The 23,707-nt window shown below is 38.5% G+C and overlaps 1 protein-coding gene across 13 annotated transcripts in view; it reads left to right on the top strand.

Annotated features, from left to right (window-relative positions):
• dlg3 (discs, large homolog 3 (Drosophila)) overlaps nt 1–23,707 on the top strand; it is a 216,508-nt gene that overhangs the window by 23,603 nt on the left and 169,198 nt on the right. The gene's annotated exons all lie outside the window — the stretch shown is intronic.

Here is a 23,707-nt window from a genome sequence, read left to right as displayed (position 1 = left end):
AACAGTTAGCGCCATCTTTTGACACTTCTTCCACTCCCGTCCTTGCACGCTACACCGCTACAACAAAGAAGATGCTGTCAAAGTGGAGGCACGTCAATTAGACCGCCTACTAAATGAGGCATCCTGAAGCGTCTTGAAGATGATGTGTAAAACATCATCTATGCAACATTTTGAGCAAAGAACCACCATCAGGAAGTCTTTTACATTTAGAAAAAAAAAATCATAATAATATATTGTGATTTTTGGTCCAGAATATGTTCTGTTTTGTTTATTAGTGACATATTTCTTGCTATTGTTTTGTTTTGTTCATTAGTGACATATTTCTTGCTATTGTTTTGTTTTGTTTTGTTCATTAGTGACACATTTCTTGCTATTGTTTTGTTTTGTTCATTAAAGACATATTTCTTGCTATTGTTTTGTTTTGTTCATTAGTGACATATTTCTTGCTATTGTTTTGTTTTGTTCATTAGTGACATATTTCTTGCTATTCCTTAGTTTTGTTCATTAGTGACATATTTCTTGCTATTGTTTTGTTTTGTTTTGTCATTAGTGACATATTTCTTGCTATCGTTTTGTTTTGTTCATTAGTGACATATTTCTTGCTAATGTTTTGTTTTGTTCATTAGTGACATATTTTTTGCTATTGTTTTGTTTTGTTCATTAGTGACATATTTCTTTCTATTGTTTTGTTTTGTTTATTAGTGACATTTCTTGCTATTGTTTTGTTTTGTTCATTAGTGACATATTTCTTGCTATTCCTTAGTTTTGTTCATTAGTGACAGATTTCTTGCTATTGTTTTTTTTTTTTTTGTCATTAGTGACATATTTCTTGCTATCGTTTTGTTTTGTTCATTAGTGACATATTTCTTGCTAATGTTTTGTTTTGTTCATTAGTGACATATTTTTTGCTATTGTTTTGTTTTGTTCATTAGTGACATATTTCTTTCTATTGTTTTGTTTCGTTCATTAGTGACATATTTCTTGCTATTGTTTTGTTTTGTTTATTAGTGACATTTCTTGCTATTGTTTTGTTTTGTTCATTAGTGACATATTTCTTGCTATTGTTTTGTTTTGTTCATTAGTGACGTATTTATTGCTATTGTTTTGTTTGGTTCATTAGAGACGTATTTCTTGCTATTTTTTTGTTTTTTTTGTTCGTTAGTGGCATAATTCTTGCTATTGTTTTGTTTTGTTCATTAATGACATATTTCCTGCTATTTTGTTTTGTTTTGTTCATTAGTGACATATTTCTTGCTATTGTTTTGTTTTGTTCATTAGTGACATGTTTCTTGCTATTGTTTTGTTCATTAGTGACATATTTCTTGCTGTCGTTTTGTTTTGTTCATTAGTGACATATTTCTTGCTATTGTTTTGTTTCGTTCATTAGTGACATATTTCTTGCTATTCTTTTGTTTCGTTCATTAGTGACATATTTCTTGCTATTCTTTTGTTTTGTTCAATAGTGACATATTTTTTGCTATTGTTTTGTTTTGTTCATTAGTGACATATTTCTTGCTATCGTTTTGTTTTGTTCATTAGTGACATATTTCTTGCTATTGTTTTGTTTTGTTCATTAGTGACATATTTCTTGCTATTGTTTTGTTCATTAGTGACATATTTCTTGCTATTTTTTTGTTTTGTTTTTTTCATTAGTGACATATTTCTTGCTATTGTTTTGTTTTGTTCATTAGTGACATATTTCTTGCAATTTTTTTGTTTTGTTTTGTTCATTAGTGACATTTCTTGCTATTGTTTTGTTTGGTTCATTAGTGACGTATTAATTGCTATTGTTTTGTTTGGTTCATTAGTGACATTTCTTGCTATTGTTTTGTTTCGTTCATTAGTGACGTATTAATTGCTATTGTTTTGTTTGGTTCATTACAGACGTATTTCTTGCTATTTTTTTGTTTTTATGTTCGTTAGTGGCATAATTCTTGCTATTGTTTTGTTTTGTTCATTAGTGACATATTTCCTGCTATTTTGTTTTGTTTTGTTCATTAGTGACATATTTCTTGCTATTGTTTTGTTTTGTTCATTAGTGACATATTTCATGCTATTGTTTTATTCATTAGTGACATCCATGTGTCCATCCATTTTCTACCGCTTATTCCCTTTCGGGGTAGCGGGGGGCGCTGGCGCCTATCTCAGCTACAATCGGGCGGAAGGCGGGGTACACCCTGGACAAGTCGCCACCTCATCGCAGGGCCAACACAGATAGACAGACAACATTCACACACTAGGGCCAATTTAGTGTTGCCAATCAACCTATTAGTGACATAGTGACAACCTATTAGTGTCTTAGCATTAGTGACATATTTCTTGCTATTGTTTTGTTTCGTTCATTAGTGACATATTTCTTGCTATTGTTTTGTTTTGTTCATTTGTGAAATATTTCTTGCTATTGTTTTGTTTTGTTTCGTTCATTAGTGACATATTTCTTGCTATTGTTTTGTTTTGTTCATTATTGACATATTTTTTGCTATTGTTTTGTTTTGTTCATTAGTGACATATTTCTTGCTATCGTTTTGTTTTTTTCATTAGTGACATATTTCTTGCTATTGTTTTGTTTTTTTCATTAGTGACATATTTCTTGCTATTGTTTTGTTTTGTTCATTAGTGACATATTTCTTGCTATGTTTTTGTTTTGTTTTGTTCATTACTGACATATTTCTTGCTATTGTTTTGTTTTGTTCATTAGTGACATATTTCTTGCTATTTTTTGTTTTGTTTTGTTCATTAGTGACATATTTCTTGCTATTGTTTTGTTTTGTTCATTAGTGACATATTAATTGCTATTGTTTTGTTTGGTTCATTAGAGACGCATTTCTTGCTATTTTTTTTTGTTCGTTAGTGGCATCATTGTTGTTATTGTTTTATTTTGTTCATTAGTGACATATTTCCTGCTATTTTGTTTTGTTTTGTTCATTAGTGACATATTTCTTGCTATTGTTTTGTTTTGTTCATTAGTGACATACTTCTTGCTATTGTTTTGTTTTGTTCATTAGTGACATATTTCTTGCTATTGTTTTGTTTTGTTCATTAGTGACATATTCCTTGCTATTGTTTTGTTTTGTTTTGTTCATTAGTGACATATTTCTTGCTACTGTATTTTTTATTAGATTTCCAGTTGATTTGATCATCTATTTTTCCCCCCCAAAGTTGGTCTATTTTACCCTTTCAGTGTCTGTCTTTTTATATTTGTTTTTAACTTTCTCTTTTACTGTTACTGAATTGTATTATTTTAGTTTTACTGAGATTCAAATATAGTCTTTTTTTTTTGTCAAACCGTCTTTTTATTATTAATTTTTTTGTGTTTTTATTCATATAATCTTCTGTGTGTTCTTTCCTGGACAAAACACAGACTTTGTGTCAAGTGTTTAAGACCTTCACTTCCCACACTTGTCTTCTTTCTGAGTTAATTGGTTCTGAGACCTTGTACTGTAAACAAAAAATACTCAATTAATGTCTTGAATCTATCTTACCCATTGAAATGAACTAATTTGTTGTTGGAGTCGTAAAGTGCAGAGCTCATGCAGCTGACTTTTACTGTCACTTTTTCCAGGATTTCTTTCTTTAATTCAAGTAACATCATCTTCTCCTGACAACTGTCCTTCACACTCACGTTCTTTACCGTTGTTGGAAAAAATAGACTTTTGTCTTTCTGGCTGTTGGCTAATGCAATGTTCTTACCATGGTGGCTTTATCTGCTACTGCAACCAAAAGTGGTTTTGGGTTTTACTTTACTTAGAAAAAAACAAAACAAAAAACAGTGAAGTTGTCAGTTTGTGTAAATGGTAAATAAAAAGAGAATACAATGATTTGCAAATACTTTTCAACTTATATTCAATTGAATAGACTGCAAAGACAAGATACTTTATTTAATGGCAGCAACACTTTGCAAAAAAGTTGTCACAGGGGCATTTTTACATTGCCTTTCCTTTTAACAACAATCAGTAAAGGTCTGGGAACTGAGGAGACACATTTTTGAAGTGGAATTCTTTCCCATTCTTCCTTGATGTACAGCTTAAGTTGTTCAACTGTCTCCCTTCTCATATTTTAAGCTTCGTATTGCACCATGGTGAGCAGGTCTGGACTACAGGCAGGCCAGTCTAGTACCCGCACACTTTTACTATGAAGCCACGCTGTTGTAACACATGGCTTGGCATTGTCTTGCTGAAATAAGCAGGGGCGTCCATGATATAGTCGCTTGGATGGCAACATATGTTGCTCCAAAACCGGTATGTACCTTTCAGCATTAATGGTGCCTTCACATATGTGTAAGTTACCCATGCCTTGGGAACTAATACACCCCCATACCATCACACATGCTGGCTTTTACATGTGACGCCTATAACAGTCCGATTGGTTCTTTTCCTCTTTGGTCATCCACAGTTTCCACAAACAATTTGAAATGTGGACTCGTCAGACCACAGAACACTTTTTCACTTTGCATCAGTCTATCTTGGATGAGCTCGGGCCCAGCGAAGCCGGCGGCGTTTCTGGACGTTGTTGATAAATGGCTGTGGCTTTGCATACTAGATTTTTAACTTGCACTTACAGATGTAGCGGCCAACTGTAATTACTGACAGTGGTTTTCTGCTGTGTTCCTGAGCCCATGTGGTGATACCCTTTACACACTGATGTCTCGTTTTGATCCAGTACCGCCTAAGGGATGGAAAGGTCTGTAATATCATCGCTTACATGCAGTGATTTCTCCAGATTCTCTGAACCTTTTGATGATATTACAGAGCGTAGATGGTGAAATCCCTAAATTCCTTGCAATAGCTGGTTGAGAAATGTTGTTCTTAAACAATTTGTTCAGGCATTTGTCAACAAAGTGGTGACTCTCGCCCCGTCCCTGCTTGTGAATGACTGAGCATTTATTTTATACCCAATCATGGCACGCACCTGTTCCCTTTGCCTGTTCACCTCTCTACATCCCCCACACGTCTCTCTCTACATCCCCCACATGTCTCTCTCTACATCCCCCACATGTCTCTCTCTACATCCCCCACATGTCTCTCTCTACATCCCCCACACGTCTCTCTCTACCCCCCCACATGTCTCTCTCTACATCCCCCACATGTCTCTTTCTACATCCCTCACATGTCTCTCTACATCCCTCACATGTCTCTCTACATACCCCACATGTCTCTCTCTACATCCCTCACATGTCTCTCTCTACATCCCCCACATGTCTCTCTACATCCCCCACATGTCTCTCTACATCCCTCACATGTCTCTCTACATACCTCACATGTCTCTCTACATACCCCACATGTCTCTCTACATCCCCCACATGTCTCTCTCTACATCCCCCACACGTCTCTCTCTACACCCCCCACATGTCTCTCTCTACATCCCCCACATGTCTCTTTCTACATCCCCCACATGTGTCTCTACATCCCTCACATGTCTCTCTACATACCCCACATGTCTCTCTCTACATCCCTCACATGTCTCTCTCTACATCCCCCACATGTCTCTCTACATCCCCCACATGTCTCTCTACATCCCTCACATGTCTCTCTACATCCCTCACATGTCTCTCTACATACCCCACATGTCTCTCTACATCCCCCACATGTCTCTCTCTACATCTCCCACATGTCTCTCTACATCCCCCACATGTCTCTCTACATCCCTCACATGTCTCTCTACATACCCCACATGTCTTTCTCTACACCCCCACATGTCTCTCTACATCCCCCACATGTCTCTCTACATCCCCCACATGTCTCTCTACATCCCCCACACGTCTCTCTCTACATACCCCACATGTTTCTCTCTACATCCCTCACATGTCTCTCTCTACATCCCCCACATGTCTCTCTACATCCCCCACATGTCTCTCTCTACATCCCCCACATGTCTCTCTACATCCCCCACATGTCTTTTTCTACATCCCCCACATGTCTTTTTCTACATCCCCCACATGTCTCTCTCTACATCCCCCACATGTCTCTCTACATCCCCCACATGTCTCTCTCTACATCCCTCACATGTCTCTCTACATACCCCACATGTCTCTCTCTACATCCCTCACATGTCTCTCTCTACATCCCCCACGTCTCTCTACATCCCCCACATGTCTCTCTACATCCCTCACATGTCTCTCTACATCCCTCACATGTCTCTCTACATCCCCCACATGTCTCTCTACATACCCCACATGTCTCTCTCTACATCCCTCACATGTCTCTCTCTACATCCCCCACATGTCTCTCTACATCCCCCACATGTCTCTCTACATCCCTCACATGTCTCTCTACATCCCTCACATGTCTCTCTACATCCCCCACATGTCTCTCTACATCCCCCACATGTCTCTCTACATCCCCCACATGTCTCTCTACATCCCCCACATGTCTCTCTCTACATCCCTCACATGTCTCTCTCTACATCCCCCACATGTCTCTCTACATCCCCCACATGTCTCTCTACATCCCTCACATGTCTCTACATACCCCACATGTCTCTCTACATCCCCCACATGTCTCTCTCTACATCCCCCACATGTCTCTCTACATCCCCCACATGTCTCTCTACATCCCTCACATGTCTCTCTACATCCCTCACATGTCTCTCTACATACCCCACATGTCTCTCTACATCCCCCACATGTCTCTCTCTACATCTCCCACATGTCTCTCTACATCCCCCACATGTCTCTCTACATCCCTCACATGTCTCTCTACATACCCCACATGTCTCTCTCTACATCCCTCACATGTCTCTCTCTACATCCCCCACATGTCTCTCTACATCCCTCACATGTCTCTACATACCCCACATGTCTCTCTACATCCCCCACATGTCTCTCTCTACATCTCCCACATGTCTCTCTACATCCCCCAAATGTCTCTCTACATACCCCACATGTCTCTCTACATACCCCACATGTCTCTCTCTACATCCCCCACATGTCTCTTTCTACATCCCCCACATGTGTCTCTACATCCCTCACATGTCTCTCTACATACCCCACATGTCTCTCTCTACATCCCTCACATGTCTCTCTCTACATCCCTCACATGTCTCTCTCTACATCCCCCACATGTCTCTCTCTACATCCCCCACATGTCTCTCTACATCCCCCACATGTCTCTCTCTACATCCCTCACATGTCTCTCTACATACCCCACATGTCTCTCTCTACATCCCCCACGTGTCTCTCTACATCCCCCACATGTCTCTCTCTACATCCCCCACATGTCTCTCTACATCCCTCACATGTCTTTTTCTACATCCCCCACATGTCTCTCTCTACATCCCCCTCATGTCTCTCTACTTCCCCCATGTTTTTCTCCTTACATCTCCCACATGTCTCTTTTTAAATCCTCCACATGTCTCTCTACCTCCTCCACATGTCTCTTTCTATATCCCCCACATGTCTCTCTTTACATCCCCAACATGTCTCCCTCTACATCCCCCACATGTCTCTCTAAATCCCCCACATGTCTCTCTCTACATCCCCCAGATGTCTCTCTACATCCCCCACATGTCCCCCTATACATCCCCCACATGTCCCTCTATACATCCCCATATGTCTCTCTCTACACCCCCCACATGTCTCTCTAAATCCCCCACATGTCTCTCTCTACATCCCCCACATGTCTCTCTCTACATCCCTTACATGTCTCTCTCTACATCCCCCATATGTCTCTCTCTACATCCCCCACATTTCTCTTTCTACATCCCCCACATGTCTCTCTCTACATCCCCCACATTTCTCTCTCTACATCCCCCATATGTCTCTCTCTACATCCCCCACATTTCTCTCTCTACATCCCCCATATGTCTCTCTCTACATCCCCCACATTTCTCTCTCTACATCCCCCATATGTCTCTCTCTACATCCCCCACATGTCTCTCTACATCCCCCACATTTCTCTCTCTACATCCCCCACATGTCTCTCTTTACATCCCCCACATGTCTCTCTAAATCCCCCACATGTCTCTCTAAATCCCCCACATGTCTCTCTCTACATCCCCCAGATGTCTCTCTACATCCCCCACATGTCCCTCTATACATCCCCATATGTCTCTCTCTACACCCCCCACATTTCTCTCTAAATCCCCCACATGTCTCTCTCTACATCCCCCACATGTCTCTCTCTACATCCCTTACATGTCTCTCTCTACATCCCCCATATGTCTCTCTCTACATCCCCCACATTTCTCTTTCTACATCCCCCACATGTCTCTCTCTACATCCCCCACATTTCTCTCTCTACATCCCCCATATGTCTCTCTCTACATCCCCCACATTTCTCTCTCTACATCCCCCATATGTCTCTCTCTACATCGCCCACATGTCTCTCTACACCCCCCACATGTCTCTCTACACCCCCCACATGTCTCTCTACATCCCCCACATGTCTCTCTACATCCCTCACATGTCTCTCTACATCCCTCACATGTCTCTCTACATCCCTCACATGTCTCTCTCTACATCCCCCATATGTCTCTCTCTACATCCCCCATATGTCTCTCTCTACATCCCCCACATGTCTCTCTCTACATCCCTCACATGTCTCTCTACATCCCTCACATGTCTCTCTCTACATCCCTCACATGTCTCTCTACATCCCTCACATGTCTCTCTCTACATCCCCCACATGTCTCTGTACATCCCTGTGGGATGTTCATAATAAGTGTTTGATGATCGTCTCTCCACTTTCTCAGTCTTTTTTGCCACTTGTGCCAGCTTTTTTGCAACATGTTGCAGCCATCAAATTCCAAATGAGCTAATATTTGCAAAATATACAAGTTTGAACATTAAGTATCTTATCTACCAACTAAGCTGTATAGCTCGGTTGGTAGAGCGACCGTGCCAGCAACTTGAGGGTTGCAGGTTCGATCCCCGCTTCCAGTGCCACCCACACTGGTTTAAATGTAAAAGTTATATATTGGGTTTCATTATGTAAAGCGCTTTGAGTCACTGGAGAAAACGCGCTATATAAATATAATTCACTTCACTTCTTTGCAGTCTATTCAATTGAATATAAATTGAGAGGGATTTGCTAATCATTGTATCCTCTTTTTGTTTACCATTTACACAACGTGATAACATCACCGCTTTTGGGGTTTTGTACGCACCCCGGAGGTGTACTTCACAGCAGAACAGGTTGAGGACCACTGCCTTACTGTACCAAAAATGGAGCGACCTTTGACCTTAAAACAATTGTATGTTCTTAAGGAAAGTTACCAATGACATTCCTCTTATGTTGGATAACATCATCGCACGAGTGCCGCAACTTGGGAATGCACACAGCTAATGTTTGCCCTCTTTATCCCCCGCTGCATTTTTCATGCCTTGCTGCCAGTGTACAGTACATGGCAACATGCACTCGTGCACGGTGCACTGTGCATGAGTGCATGAGTGCACTCATGCACTCTCATGCACAGTGCACTCATGCATGCATCTCTCACTCTCTCCCCAATCATCTACATGCATCATTTGGGTAAATATTTGTTGCTCGACCCTCTGTGTGTGTGTGTGTGTGTGTGTGTGTGTGTGTGTGTGTGTGTGTGTGTGTGTGTGTGTGTGTGTGTGTGTGTGTGTGTGTGTGTGTGTGTGTGTGTGTGTGTGTGTGTGTGTGTGTGTGTTTCTTCATTTCTGTCATCTTCCTTCTCCTCCATATTTCATGCATGGTCTCAATTCAGGGAGGATTCGGCAGCAGCAGCAGCACACTAAGTGTGATCGTGACATTTGATCATGTGTGTTAGTAGGGTTGTACGGTATACCGGTACTAGTATAGCATCGTGGTACTAATGTATCAAAAACGGTACTATACTCTGTTTGAGGAGTACCGGTTCCGTCTATCTGTGTTGGCCCTGCGGTGAGGTGGCGACTTGTCCAGGATGTACCCCGCCTTCCGCCCGATTGTAGCTGAGATAGGCTCTGGCACAGCCAGTGACCCCAAAAGGGACAAGCGGTAGAAAATGGATGCGTTGAATTTATTTAACGGGCATGCACCGTCGTGACATTGCTGGTTTTACCAGCAGAGGAGCATGTTTGGCAGCGCACACACACAGAGTACTTACAAGCAGACACAGTGTGTAGACCAGGGGTCACCCACCTTTTTGAAACCAAGAGCTACTTTTTGGGTACTGGTTAATGCGAAGGGCTACCAGTTTGATACACGCTTAAATAAATTGCCAGAAATAGCCAATTTGCTCAATTTACCCTTAACTCTATGTTATTATTAATAATTAATGATATTTATCTTTGTGGTAACACTGATCCTCTTATGATTCCTCACAATAAAAATATATAGAAGCAGATAAATATCACAAAAAAATGGGTATTTCTGTCCGTCATTCCGTCGTACATTTTTTTCCCTTCTACGGAAGGTTTTTGGAGAAAATTAATGATGAAAAAAAAACACATAATTGAACGGTTTAAAAGAGGAGAAAACACGAAAAAAAGGAAAATTAAATTTTGAAACATAGTTTATTTTCAATTTCGACTCTTTAAAATTCAAATTTCAAGGAAAAAAAAGAAGAGAAAAACTAGCTAATTCGAATCTTTTTGAAAAAATAAAAAACATAATTTATGGAACATCATTAGTCATTTTTCCTGATTAAGATTAATTTTAGAATTTTGATGACATGTTTTAAATAAGTTAAAATCCAATCTGCACTTTGTTAGAATATATAACAAATTGGACGAAACTATATTTCTAACAAAGACAAATTACTATTTCTTCTAGATTTTCCAGAACAAAAATTTTCAAATAAATTCAAAAGACTTTGAAATAAGATTTAAATTTGATTCTACAGATTTTCTAGATTTGCCAGAATATATTTTTTTTAATTTTAATCATAAGTTTGAAGAAATATTTCACAAATATTGTTTGTCGAAAAAACAGAAGCTAAAACGAAGAATTAAATTAAAATGTATTTATTATTCTTTACAATAAAAACAATTAGTTTACTTGAACATTGATTTAAATTGTCAGGAAAGAAGAGGAATGAATTTAAAAGGTGAAAAGGTATTTGTGTTTAAAAATCCTTAGATCAATTTTAAGGTTGTATTTTTTCTCTAAAATTGTCTTTCTAAAAGTTATAAGAAGCAAAGTAAAAAAAAAAAAAAAATGTATTTAAACAAGTGAAGACCAAGCCTTTAAAATATTTTCTTGGATTTTCAAATTCTATTTGAGTTTTGTCTCTCTTAGAATTAAAAATGTCGAGCAAAGCGAGACCAGCTTGCTAGTAAATAAATACAATTTAAAAAATAGAGGCAGCTCACTGGTAAGTGCTGCAATTTCAGCTATTTTTAGAACAGGCCAGCGGGCGACTCATCTGGACCTTACGGGCTACCTGGTGCCCGCGGGCACTGCGTTTGTGACCCCTGGTGTAGACAGAAAAAGGGAGAAGGGACGCATTTTGGTGTAAAAAGTAAAGATAAAGGTGAAGTTATGACACTGAAACACCCTGAGGTGTTTTAAAACGTAGCGGGCAAGTTAGCGGCAGTGTTTTAGCGACTTCTAAATCACTAATCCTCGCCTCCATGGCGACAAAAAAGTGAGTTCCTCATAGGTATTATTATCACTGGAGGACGAGGAATAGATAAAAATGCTTCACTACACACCGTAGCTCACCGGCGTCACAATGTAAACAAACGCCATGAGTGGATCTACACCTGACATCCACTGTAATGATACCAAGTACAGGAGCGTATTTAGTCCATACGACTATGATTACAACTTTTTTCTTTTCATATTATGTTTATAAACTTAGGAAGTACGTCCCCGGACACATGAGGACTTTCATGTATGATCCTGTAACTATTTGGTATCGGATCAATACCTAAATGTGTGGTATCATCCAAAACTAATGTAAAGTACCAAAGAAGAGAATAATAAGTGATTATTACATTTTAAATTTAAAGTAGCAATGATTGTCACACACACGCACAGGAGTTGGGGCGAAATTATTCTCTGCATTTGACCCATCACGTTTGATCAATCCCTAGGAGATGAGGGGAGCAGTGAGCAACAGCGGCGGCCGCGCCCGGGAATCATTTTTGGTGATTTTACCTTCAATTACAACAGAAGTGTCGATAGAACATGTTAAAACAGAAAATAAGCAGATATTAATAGTAAATGAACAAGCAGATTGAAAACTTTTATTTTTTTTTACAGTTTTTCCTTAATAATGTTGACAAAATTATAGAATGCATATGTCAGCAGACTAATTAGGAGCCTTTGTTTGTTTACTCATTACTAAAAGACAAGTTGTTTAGCATGTTCACTATTTTATTTAAGGACTAAATTACAATAATAAACATATGTTTGATGTACCTTAAGATTTTAGTTAAGATAAAGACAAAAATGAAATTTTTGTTGTGGTCCCCTTTATTTTCGAAAAGTATCAAAAGTATCGAAATACATTTTGTTATGGGGACAACACGAGTGTGCATGCACGGCCACACATATTTACCGCCCGGGAATCATTTTGGGTGATTTTACCTTCAATTACAACAGAAGTGTAGATACAACATGTTAAAACAGAAAATAAGCAGATATTAATAGTAAATGAACAAGCAGATTGAAAATATATTTTGTTTTTACAGTTTTTCCTTAATAATGTTGACAAAATTATAGAATGCATATGTCAGCAGACTAATTAGGAGCCTTTGTTTGTTTACTTACTACTAAAAGACAAGTTGTTTAGTATGTTCACTATTTTATTTAAGGACTAAATTACAATAATAAACACGTTTGTGTACCATAATATTTTTAGTTAAGATAAAGACAAAAATTACATTTTTGTTGTGGTCCCCTTTATTTTCGAAAAGTATCGAAATACATTTTGTTATGGGGACAACACGAGTGTGCATGCACGGCCACACGTATTTACCGCCCGGGAATCATTTTTGGTGATTTTACCTTCAATTACAACAGAAGTGTAGATAGAACATGTTAAAACAGAAAATAAGAAGATAATAATAGTAAATGAACAAGCAGATTGAAAATATATTTAGTTTTTACAGTTTTTCCTTAATAATGTTGACAAAATTATAGAATGCATATGTCAGCAGACTAATTAGGAGCCTTTGTTTGTTTACTCACTACTAAAAGACAAGTTGTTTAGTATGTTCACTATTTTATTTAAGGACTAAATTACAATTATAAACTTATGTTTGATGTACCTTAACATTTTTAGTTAAGATAAAGACAAAAATGACATTTTTGTTGTGGTCCCCTTTATTTCCGAAAAGTATCAAAAGTATTGAAATACATTTTGTTATGGGGACAACACGAGTGTGCATGCATGGCCACACATATTTACCCCCCGGGAATCATTTTTGGTGATTTTACCTTCAATTACAACAGAAGTGTAGACAGAACATGTTAAAACAGAAAATAAGCAGATATTAATAGTAAATGAACAAGCAGATTGAATTTTTTTTATTTTTTTTACAGTTTTTCTTTAATAATGTTGACAAAATTATAGAATGCATATGTCAGCAGACTAATTAGGAGCCTTTGTTTGTTTACTTACTACTAAAATACAAGTTGTCTAGTATGTTCACTATTTTATATAAGGACTAAATTACAATAATAAACATATGTTTCATGTACCCTAATATTTTTAGTTAAGATAAAGACAAAAATGACATTTTTGTTGTGGTCCCCTTTATTTTCGAAAAGTATCGAAATACATTTTGTTATGGGGACAACACGAGTGTGCATGCACGGCCACACATATTTACCACGGAGCATTTAAACCTTTAATCCGTCATGTTCTAGAACAGCGGTCGGCAACCCAAAATGTTGAAAGAGCCATATTGGACCAAAAATACAAAAACAAATCCGCAAAAAATTAAAAGCCATATTACATACAGATAGTGTGTCATGAGATATAAATTGAATTAAGAGGACTTAAAGGAAACTAAATGAGCTCAAATATAGCTACAAATGAGGCGTAGTAATGCAATATGTACATATAGCTAGCCTAAATAGCATGTTAGCATCGATTAGCTTACAGTCATGCAGTGACCAAATATGTCTGATTAGCAAACTCCACATAAGTCAATAACATCAACAAAACTCACCTTTGTGCATTCACGCACAACATTGAAAGTTTGGTGGACAAAATGAGACAGAAAAAGAAGTGGCATAAAACACGTCGGAGAAAGTTATACATGTAAACAAACTAGGGTGAGTTCAAGGACCGGCAAAATCAGTAGGACAAAACGGCGCTCACCAAATACTCGAATCAGTGAAGCATGTTTAATATAAACAGTGTGCTTTATAACAATTAGGGATGTTTGTGTCATGTTTGTCCTCCTACAGAAACCAAATTAAAACAAAAAATATGTTTTTTTCCCCCTCATTTTTTTTCCATTTTTCATATATTTTTGAAAAAGCTCCTGAGAGCCACTAGGGCGGCGCTAAAGAGCCGCGGGTTGCCGACCCCCGTTCTAGAAATTGGAGGCAATGGACAGGGTTTCCTCTGGATGGCGGTGGGGGCGTGGCTATGGGCCTCATTGCATTAGTTACTATGATGATATGGTCTTCTTTAAAAAAAGATCAGAAAATGTATACTTTCATCAAAAACAAAAGTCTTCTTATTTTATTATTAACGTATATTTTCATATATCCTCTATTTTTAAATGTTGCTGCTTATTGTACTTTTAGTGACTTTTTTTTTCACTAAAAGCGACTTTTCTGGTGTTATTATGGACTGAACTCGTGTTTAGATACTCGACTTTTGTCCCCTTTTGCTGGCAGTAATGTTTGATGTTTTCCTGTGGGTTTGATGTGATGTTTATATTTCCCATGACCTTAAACACAGCGTCAGTGTAGAACCTGTTGGAATGGTTATCGTAGGATTGTCAATAAAAGTTACAAATAGCGAGCGTCAGACTTTTAACTTCTCCTGGAGGCTTCAATGTGATTATATTAATCCAACTTTTAACCACTAACTTGATGGATTGTGGCACACAATCTGTCAAAATGTTTCAGTAGGACTTTGGTAAACTATGAAGCCACACCGCTTGATGAATTGGACTGTGCTTCAACATAGGAGTATTATTATGCTGTGTGTATAAAGTAAGACATATTATCTGGTGCTTGATCCACTATGGACTGGACTCTCACACTATTATGTTAAATCCACTATGGACTGGACTTTCACTATTATGTTAGATCTACTATGGACTGGACTCTCTCACTATTCTGCTCGATCCTTAATGGACTGGATTCTCACAATATTACGTTAGATCCACTTTGGACTGGACTCTCACAATATTATGCAAGATCCACTAGGGACAAGACTCTCTCACTGTTATGTTAGATCCACTATGGACTGGACTCTCACTATTATGTTTGATCCACTGTGGACTGGACTCTCACTATTATGTTAGATCCACTATGAACTGGACTCTCACTATTATGTTAGACCCACTATGGACTGGACTCTCACTATTATGTTACATCCACTATGGACTGGACTCTCACTATCATGTTACATCCGCTATGAACTGGACTCTTACTATTATGTTAGGTCTACTATGGACTGGACTCTCTCACTATTTTGCTTGACCCTTTATGGACTGGACTCTCACAATATTACGTTAGATCCACTATGGACTGGACTCTCACAATATTACGTTAGATCCACTATGGACTGGACTCTCACAATATTACGTTAGATCCACTATGGACTGGACTCTCTCACTATTATGTTAGATCCACTATGGACTGGACTCTCTCACAATTAGGTTTTATCCACTATGGACTGGACTCTCTCACTATTCTGCTCGATCCTTAATGGACTGGACTCTCACAATATTACGTTAGATCCACCAAGGACTGGACTTTCACGATATTATGTTAGATCCACTATGGACTGGACTCTCACAATATTATGCTAGATCCACTAGGAACTGGACTCTCTATTATGTTAGATCCACTATGGACTGGACTCTCACACTATTATGTTAGATCCACTAGGAACTGGACTCTCTATTATGTTAGATCCACTATGGACTGGACTCTCACACTATTATGTTAGATCCACTAGGAACTGGACTCTATTATGTTAGATCCACTATTGACTGGACTCTCACACTATTATGTTAGATCCACGATGGACTGGACTCTCACTATTATGTTAGATCTATTATGGACTGGACTCTCTCACTATTCTGCTCGATCCTTTATGGACTGGACTCTCACAATATTATGTTACATCCACTATGAACCGGACTCTCACTATTATGTTAGATCTATTATGGACTGGACTCTCTCACTATTTTGTTTGATCCTTAATGGACTGGACTCTCACAATATTACGTTAGATCCACTATGGACTGGACTCTCACAATATTATGTTAGATCCACTTTGGACTGGACTCTCACAATATTATGCTAGATCAACTAGGGACTGGACTCTCTCACTATTATGTTCGATCCACTATGGACTGGACTCTCACTATTATGTTACATCCGCTATCAACTGGACTCTTACTATTATGTTAGGCCTACTATGGACTGGACTCTCTCACTATTTTGCTCAACCCTTTATGGACTGGACTCTCACTATTATGTTAGATCCACTATGGACTGGACTCTCACTATTATGTTACATCCACTATGGACTGGACTCTCACTATTATGTTACATCCGCTATGAACTGGACTCTTACTATTATGTTTGGTCTACTATGGACTGGACTCGCTCACTATTTTGCTCGACCCTTTATGGATTGGACTCTCACAATATTACGTTAGATCCACTATGGACTGGACTCTCACAATATTACGTTAGATCCACTATGGACTGGACTCTCACAATATTATGTTAGATCCACTTTGGACTGGACTCTCACAATATTATGCTAGATCCACTAGGGACAGGACTCTCTCACTGTTATGTTAGATCCACTATGGACTGGACTCTCACTATTATGTTCGATCCACTATGGACTGGACTCTCACTATTATGTTAGCTCCACTATGAACTGGACTCTCACTATTATGTTAGACCCACTATGGACTGGACTCTCACTATCATGTTACATCCGCTATGAACTGGACTCTTAATATTATGTTAGATCCACTATGGACTGGACACTCACTATCATGTTACATCCGCTATGAACTGGACTCTCACAATATTACGTTAGATCCACTATGGACTGGACTCTCTCACTGTTATGTTAGATCCACTATGGACTGGACTCTCTCACAATTAGCTTTTATCCACTATGGACTGGACTCTCTCACTATTCTGCTCGAACCTTTATGGACTGGACTCTCACAATATTACGTTAGATCCACTATGGACTGGACTCTCACAATATGATGCTAGATCCACTCTACGTCCATTGCTTGGCCCGTTTTTATGCTCCTCAAACCTATGGACCAGGACTCAACTGACATTTTGTAATTTGGCTTCTGTCTTCAGATCTACATGAGAAGATAGATACGCTTCCCGAGCTGGGCTTTTGCAAGGGGGGGAAAGATCCTTAAAAAATAATTGCCATATGTCACGGAATTGGCCAGTCATCTGTTCACAATGTCGAGGAATGCACCAAAAGGCGGAGAGCTCTGCGGGTGTGAACACGGTTGTGGTGATGCAAGAGTTAGGGGAATGGGAAGGAAAGGGGAAAAAAAAAGGTTTACAGAAACCAAAGTGTACTAGCCAGCTGAAACAGGAAGTTGGATTCTTGGTGACTTCCTGGAGGATGAATATCATCCATTAAGATATTGTCCAATGATAAATATAATAAATAATAATAATAACATATTTTATTTGTAAAAAGCAATTTACATTGAGCAAACAACCTCAAAGTGCTACAGTGATATTGTCCAATGATAAATATAATAAATAATAATAATAACATATTTTATTTGTAAAAAGCACTTTACATTGAGCAAACAACCTCAAAGTGCTACAGTGTATTTAAAATAAATAAATAAATACAACAATAATAATAATAAAAAGATAATAAAAATAACAACTACAACAGCCTAATACCTAGGACTAATATGCATACATCTATAAAAAGGCTTTTAAAAGAAAAAAAAAGAAGGGTTTAGAAGCCTTTTTTAAAAGCATTCACAGTCTGTTGTGCCTTCAGGTGGTCAGGGAGAGCATTCCACAGACTGGGAGCGGCGGAGCAGAAAGCCCGGTCTTCCAAGTCGGTGTTGAATGTAGTGTCAAACACTAATTAATTACGGGTCTTGAAACTTGTCTATATCTTAATTTTGGTCAAGTCCTTAGAGCTCTGTACAACAAAGTGTGTAGTTATTTTGCACACTGCTATTTTCTAATACTCTACAGGCTTTTCAGATGTTTGCTATTAAAATGTTTGGTGGAAGCGTGGGAGTGGAGCCTGCGACTTCATTTGACTCAACACGGGGAAGCTTACCTGGCCCCGGACACGGAAAGGATTGACAGATTGTTGGCTTTCGGGGACGGCGTGGCGAAGTTGGGAGAGTGGCCATGCCAGCAATCTGAGGGTTCCTGGTTCAATCCCCACCTTCTGCCATCCTAGTCAACATCCGTTGTGTCCTTGAGCAAGACACTTCACCCTTGCTCCTGAGTGGTGCTGATTAGCGCCTTGCATGGCAGCTCCCTCCATCAGTGTGAATGTGTGTGTGTGTGTGAATGTGTGTCAAAGCGCCTTAAAAAAAAGGTAGAAAAGCGCTATACAAGTACAACCCATTTACCATTACCCATAGTTCTTGGCTTTGTCCTTGGACGTTGGAGGAGGTCTGTTTGGAACGGAGGTGTCGTGTGGAGCATTTGGGCGGTGACGTATGCAGTAACATATTGTGTCATTTATCTACCTATTATTTTGTCAACATTATAAAGGACAAACTGTAAAAAATTGATTATTAATCTACTTGTTCATTTACTGGTAATATCTGCTTATTTTCCATTTTAACATGTTCTGTCTACACTTCTGTTAAAATGTAATAATCACTTATTCTACTCTTCTATGATACTTTACATTAGTTTTGGATGATACCACACATATAGGCATCGATTCGATACTGTTATGGTCGGAGGGAGTTGTGACGGCACAGACCCAAGGGGGTGGTATAGCTATGGGTTTTATTATATATATTACAATATATATAATAATCAACAATAATACTATAAATCCATCCATCCATCCATTTCTACCGCTTTTCCCATTTGGGGTGGTGGGGGGGGGGGGGGGGTGCTGGAGCCTATCTCAGCTGCATTTGGGCGGAAGGCGGGGTACACATATCTTTTTTTGTAAATTTGGCCCTCAAAACAATTTAGTTGAATTTCCCTGACGTAGTGTTCTCCCGATACTAATATTTTGGTACCAGTACCATAATGTATTTTGGTGCTTTTTGATACTTTTAGAGGGGACCACAAAAAATGGCATTATTGGCTTTATTTTAACAACAAATCTTAGGGTACATGAAACATATGTTTGTTATTGCAATGTAGTCCTTAAATAGTAGTAAGTAAACGAACAAAAACTCCTAATTACTCTGCTGACGTATGCAGTAACATATTGTGTCATTTATACACCTATTATTTTGTACACATTATAAAGGACAAACTATAAAAATGGATTAATGTTAATAGCTGCTTATTTTCTGTTTTGACATGTTCTATCTATACTTCTGTTAAATGTAATAATCACTTATTCTTCTCTTCTTTGATACTTTACGTTAGTTTTGGATGATACCACACATGAGGTAGTTGTGACGGCACAGACACAAGGGGGCAGTATAGCTATATGTATTTTATTATATATATATTACAATATATATATATAATAATCAACAATAATACTATAAATCCATCCATCTATCCATTCTGTACCACGCGGGGGGTGCTGGAGCCTATCTCAGCTGCATTCAGGCGGAAGGCGGGGTACATCCTGGACAAGTTGCCACCTCATCACAGGGCCTATTACTATGAATAAACTATAAAATGGTGTGTGACAAAATCCAAGAGTGTGTGAGGCGATGTGTGTGATTGGCTGTAGTGTGTGTTACCTAGTGTTGGATGGAGAGGAGGGACAAGACATGAAGGCAGTCAATGGGGGCAGGCAGATGGTCAGGGCGAACGGCGAGGCATAGGAGGTCCGCGTCCACGCGGGGGTCGAGGATCGAAGAGGCGGTCCGGGGAGGAAAGAAAGCTATGCCTGACGAGACGCACAGCTCGTCGACGAAGGCAGAGGTAGAGAACACGAAGTTCCGGCGAGGATCCTTGGGTCCACTGGTCTAAAGACATCTCACTCTCATCAGTCCCAGATGTGTTGATTGCTGATTGCCCACAGCTTTGCCGGCACGCTGCCAGCGGATGTGCAGGCAGACCCAGCTGCCGGAGAAAAGCGGGTTTGAGCCCGCGTCATGACAGATACCAAGTAGTTACAGGATCATACATTGGTCATATTCAAAGTCCTCATGTGTTCCAGGGACGTATTTACTGACTTTATAAACGTAATATGGATTTAAAAAAAAATATATATATATCGATGTAATCATAGTAGTATCGACTAGATATGCTCTTGTATATTGTATGGGGTAGCAGGGGGTGTACTGTATATTGTAGCGTTTTGGAAGAGGTAGTGCTGCAAGGGCTTCTGGGTATTTGTTCTGTTGCGTTTGTTGTGTTACGGTGCGGATGTTCTCCCGAAACGTGCTTGTCATTCTTGTTTGGTGTGGGTTCACAGTGTGGCGTATATTTGTGGCAGTGTTAAAGTTGTTTATACGGCCACCCTCAGTGTGACCTGTATGGCTGTTGACCAAGTATGCATTGCATTCACTTGTGTGTGTGTGAAAAGCCGTAGATATTATGTTACTGGGCCGGCACACAAAGGCAGTGCCTTTAAGGTTAATCGGTGCTCTGTACTTCTCCCTACGTCCGTGTACACAGCGTCGTTTTAAAAAGTCATACATTTTACTTGTTGATACAGATAATTTTCGATATTACATTTTAAAGCATTTATCGTCCGATAATATCGGCAGTCCGATATTATCGGACATCTCTGTTAAAAATGCTAACATTTTTCATTGAATTGAATGGGCAAAAGGTCAACTGGCTCCCGGCCCCAACTCTTTGTGTGCTTTTATTGTGGAAAGTGTCCTCTTCAAGCCCCGGGCAGGTGAGGAAGACAAGCTAATGCCATCGGATTTTGTCATGAATGCAAACACACAATCGTCTGTGTGGAAGTAGTCAAATAAATACCTTGAGGGGAGTTTTCTGATCAGATGGCAGCTCACGGGGGTGTGGCCGCGTCTCAGTCCAAGGGTAAACAACAGTCCTCCACCGCAGCTTGCATGTCTGAGGCTTCACCTTGTCGGATTGAGCCCGTTGCCATGGCAACAGCATGGCTTCCCTGTGCATCTCAAACTATAGATGAATCCTGTCTCTCTGAAGAATATTCCACGCTGGCTGGGCGGACGGCCACGTGACTGTTGCGAAGCATCAAAATGTCAGCGCTGTGTGAAATGTACACATACTATGTAGTGTAAATTCTGTGTGAAATGTACACATACACCAGTGTTTCCCACATGTCAGGCATCTATAAGTGGTGGTGTGGGGTGGGGGGCGGTGGCAGCGGCGGCGATGACCAAGAAGAACACGGAGTTGGAATATAATTACAACATTTTATGTACATATTTATAAAATATTTACATATCTATATAATATGTAACTACAAGCTCCATTCACAGACAGAGTCCCATTGCTTTTTTGAGCGGTCGAGCGAGTCAAAAGCCGAAAAATTAAAAAAAATGTACGTTTTTTTGTGGCGGCCGTAATTCTTTCGTGGCGGGCCGCAACAAATAAATGAATGTGTGGGAAACCCGGAATACTATGTAGTGTAAATACTGTGTGAAATGTACACATAGTATGTAGTGTAAATACTGTGTGAAATGTACACATACTATGTAGTGCACATTCTGTGTGAAATGTACACATACTATGTAGTGTAAATACTGTGTGAAAAGTACACATACTATGTAGTGTAAATAATGTGTGAAATGTACACATACTATGTAGTGTAAATACTATGTTGAATGTACACATACTATGTAGTGTAAATAATGTGTGAAAAGTACACATACTATGTAGTGTAAATACTGTGTGAAATGTTCACATGCTTACTATGTAGTGTAAATACTGTGTGAAATGTACACGGACTATGTAGTGCACATTCTGTGTGAAATGTACACATACTATGTAGTGTAAATCCTGGGTGAAATGTACACATACTATGTAGTGTAAATACTGTGTGGAATGTACACATACTATGTAGTGTAAATACTGTGTGAAATGTACACATACTATGTAGTGTAAATACTGTGTGGAATGTACACATACTATGTAGTGTAAATACTGTGTGGAATGTACACATACTATGTAGTGTAAATACTGTGTGAAATGTACACATTCTATGTAGTGTAAATACTGTGTGGAATGTACACATACTAAGTAGTATAAATAATGTGTGAAAAGTACACATACTATGTAGTGTAAATAGTGTGTGAAATGTTCACATACGTACTATGTAGTGTAAATACTGTGTGTTAATGTACACAGACTATGTAGTGCACATTCTGTGTGAAATGTACACATACTATGTAGTGTAAATACTGTGTGAAATGTGTACATACTATGTAGTGTAAATAATGTGTGAAAAGTACACATACTATGTAGTGTAAATACTGTGTGAAATGTACACATACTATGTAGTGTAAATACTGTGTCAAATGTACACATAATATGTAGTGTGTGTGTGACAATCATTGGTACTTTAACTTTTAACTTTAGTGTAAATTCTGTGTGAAATGTAAACATACTATGTAGTGTAAATACTGTGTGGAATGTACACATAATATGTAGTGTAAATTCTGTGTGAAATGTACACATACTATGTAGTGTAAATACTGTGTGAAATGTACACATTCTATGTAGTGTAAATACTGTGTGGAATGTACACATACTAAGTAGTATAAATAATGTGTGAAAAGTACACATACTATGTAGTGTAAATACTGTGTGGAATGCACACATACTATGTAGTGTAAATACTGTGTGGAATGTACACATACTATGTAGTGTAAATACTGTGTGAAATGTACACATTCTATGTAGTGTAAATACTGTGTGGAATGTACACATACTAAGTAGTATAAATAATGTGTGAAAAGTACACATACTATGTAGTGTAAATAGTGTGTGAAATGTTCACATACGTACTATGTAGTGTAAATACTGTGTGAAATGTACACAGACTATGTAGTGCACATTCTGTGTGAAATGTACACATACTATGTAGTGTAAATACTGTGTGAAATGTGTACATACTATGTAGTGTAAATAATGTGTGAAAAGTACACATACTATGTAGTGTAAATACTGTGTGAAATGTACACATACTATGTAGTGTAAATACTGTGTCAAATGTACACATAATATGTAGTGTGTGTGTGACAATCATTGGTACTTTAACTTTTAACTTTAGTGTAAATTCTGTGTGAAATGTACACATACTATGTAGTGTAAATTCTGTGTGAAATGTACACATTCTATGTAGTGTAAATACTGTGTGGAATGTACACATAGTATGTAGTGTAAATTCTGTGTGAAATGTACACATACTATGTAGTGAAAATACTGTGTGAAATGTACACATAGTATGTAGTGTAAATTCTGTGTGAAATGTACACATACTATGTAGTGTAAAT

Source organism: Nerophis ophidion, linkage group LG05 (genome assembly GCF_033978795.1).
Source record: "Nerophis ophidion isolate RoL-2023_Sa linkage group LG05, RoL_Noph_v1.0, whole genome shotgun sequence".
In the NCBI taxonomy this organism is placed as follows: Eukaryota; Metazoa; Chordata; class Actinopteri; order Syngnathiformes; family Syngnathidae; genus Nerophis; species Nerophis ophidion.
The sequence above is the reverse complement of the archived record's forward strand: the minus strand, read 5'-3'. Positions and strand labels throughout refer to the sequence as shown.